Below are 3095 nucleotides of genomic sequence, written 5' to 3'. Positions count from 1 at the left end.
TCTTAAATACACTCGAGACTATGCTTTGCATTATAATAAATATCCCACGGTACTTGAAGGATATAGTAATGCAAATTGGATCATCGGATCAAACGAAGTAAAGTTCACAAGTGGATATGTATCTAGTATCGGTGGAGGAGCGGTCTCTTTGAAATCATCCAAACAGACATGTATTGCTCGCTCTACAATGGAATCTGAATTTATCGCATTAGATAAAGCCTATGAAGAAGCAGAATGACTCCGAAATTTCTTGGAAGATATTTCTTATTGGCCCAAATCAGTGGCACCAGTATGTATACATTGTGATAGCCAAGCGACAATAGGTAGGGCAGGGAGCATGATGTACAACGGTAAATCTCTTTATATAATATGGAGATATAATACCATTAGAGAACTTCTCTCTAGTAAAATTATCACTGTTGACTATGTGAAGTCAAAGAATAATGTGTCGGATCCACTTACAAAAGGCCTGTCTAGAGAGGAAGTTGAGAGGAAATCCAAGGGAATGGGTTTAAGGCCTAGGACAAATCATTATGTCGGTAACTCTACCTAGCAGACTGGAGATCCCAAGAGCTAGGTTCAAGGAGATCAAACAAAGTTGTGCTCGACAGGTTCAAAATTGTCAATATACCAACCCATTCTCATAATGTAGACAATGTTTAGTAAACAAGGATAAGACTTAAGGTGACAAGTCTTTTAATGATTATCTAAATTTGACAGATTTGACCAAATAGTTTAATCTACAGGATTGAACATTTAGAAATCACCTATGTGAGGGCAAAGTGGAAGCCGCTTCCAGGAAAATGTTAGTAAAGTCCTATTCTCTAAGCTCCCATGAAACTGGGACGTGTTCATGACTGAAAAGAATAAAACCGCGAGAATCGTAAACGGTAAAAGATTGATTGTGTGACAGGTGTTGCTAGGTGTATATTGAATCTCGACAGTTCAAAGATATCAAATCTACCGATTGACCGAGTGCATCCGATACATGTTCACTATGAAAAGTTCAAAGGGAAACCCACTTATCCAGATGCAATCAGTCTTTGCTTGATGATCATATACTTGTCCATAAAGTTTTACGAAAAAATAGTCATTTCTCATTCATATGGGGGATTGTTCGGTTCAATATGTATGAAAAGTGTGAATGAAAAATGGATGGAACCAAGTGGAGGAAAAAATTGAGAAAACACTATTATGAAAAGTGTACTCTGTACTGGAAAGTATACTAATTTTCTCACATTGGAGGGAGAATGTGACTTTCAAGTATTTATATTAAGAAACACTTATTCCACTTGGTGAGGCAAGAAATAAGAGGTGCCTCGCGCCATCATCGTCGTATCTTGTTCGGTTCGACTTCGGCTTTGGATTTTGCAAATGATTGATCGATGAGATCTATCTTTTTGGACAAAATTTATTTGATAGAAATTTAATCCGAAAAATCAAAGGTAAAAAATGCAACAGAAACAGAAATTTTATGTGTTTTTTTTAATCTTCCATTAATATGCATGCATGCAGTGGCAGAAACACTGTTTTAAAATGTAGTACAGGGGAGAAATGATGCTTCAGAATAGATGAAACCCTTCAACAAAGTGACACACTGATTCATGAAATGGTATGCCTGTTTGGATAGTTGTGACTGTTCGAAAGAGACACGCTCTTTGAACTAACAGACATGGTTTTTCTAGAAAGGTTACACCTTTTAAGTGAACCATTGCCATCTTTCAGAAGAGGCACCTGATGGCTATATAAACTTGCTTTTATCCACAGGTTTAGACACAAAAATTTTTTGATATACAAACACTTCTTGTCTTCAAAAATATTCTGTGTGATCATCAAATCATTGAGTGAGTTCTAAGAGATTCCAATTGTTTGAAGTACCGCTACAGTTGGTTTGTTTGACCATTTTATCCTGGGAGGAAAATTTCTCAACCTCAGGTACTTGAGAGAAATTATTTTCTGAAGTACACTCCGTGAATTCGGAGGACTTGACCATTTCTGTTTCATCATTTTTTTCTGAAAAAAAAACACTTCTTAGAAAGATCACTTTGATCTTGTGTTGAGAGTATTGTTGTACTTCATAGTGTTCTTGTTTTATACTTGAACTAGTGTTGAAGTTAATCTGTCGAATTACAGATTCTGTGTACCCAAAAATATTATAAAAAAAATATCTTAGAAGAATCATACCCTAAAAGCTAGCTTTTAAGGTGAGAAAGCCCAAGGCTATATAAGTCCTACATCAGCTCTCCTTTTATTCGATGTGGGACTCAAGTCCCAAACATAGTAATAGGATCGTAAAAAATCACCACGCTTCATATCTGCCGTCCTCGACGGCTTCTCTTTATGTAGCTTTCAGCACGCTCCATATTTATTGTCTTATTAGAAAATGATAAATCATTTTTTTCATAATTTATTGTAATTAAATGTCTTCAAAATCTCTAAGACTTTCCAAGTCTAGTTATAGATGAAATTATTCTAGAAGTGAGTTACTTTGTGCTTTCTGGTAAGTTGGATATGAAAGTTAATCACCTTTTTTTGAAATAAAAAATTAATATATTTTTTATTTTAACTATTGCAATGTGGAGAAGAATAGGAGAAAGAAGTGGTGCTTGCTGAATATTATTCTTTGTAAAATAGTGTAGACATGTATATGCGCTTGTGCTGGATCTAAGCACAATTTAGTAGCCTCTTCCAATGAGTTCCTTCTAACATCATATTAAATCTTTGTACCTCCATTTGTGAGGAAAAATACCTGCAATATTGTAATGCTAATCGTTAAAATCACTTGTTAAGGTAATTAAAAAACTGTTAGATTCTAAAATAAAAATGTATAGGGTAAGAACACTGGAGTTTCTTGACAAGCAGAGTAGCATCAAGTTGGAAACTTGAGAACATAATTGGTCTACCTTTAGTATACTCTAAGACAACATGTAAGATGCTCGAAGAACGCGGACGAAATAGTTTTATTGATAAACAATGTGATTATAAAATTTTGGCTCGATACTGAAATCAATAGATGGATTAATTTCTTAAGTTTAGCTTTTTGAAGTTATTATGGGGCACTTATTCTATTTTTTCTTATAGCCTTAATTTTATAT

The sequence above is a fragment of the Capsicum annuum genome, chromosome 8 (assembly GCF_002878395.1).
Source record: "Capsicum annuum cultivar UCD-10X-F1 chromosome 8, UCD10Xv1.1, whole genome shotgun sequence".
In the NCBI taxonomy this organism is placed as follows: domain Eukaryota; kingdom Viridiplantae; phylum Streptophyta; class Magnoliopsida; order Solanales; family Solanaceae; genus Capsicum; species Capsicum annuum.
The sequence above is the reverse complement of the archived record's forward strand: the minus strand, read 5'-3'. Positions refer to the sequence as shown.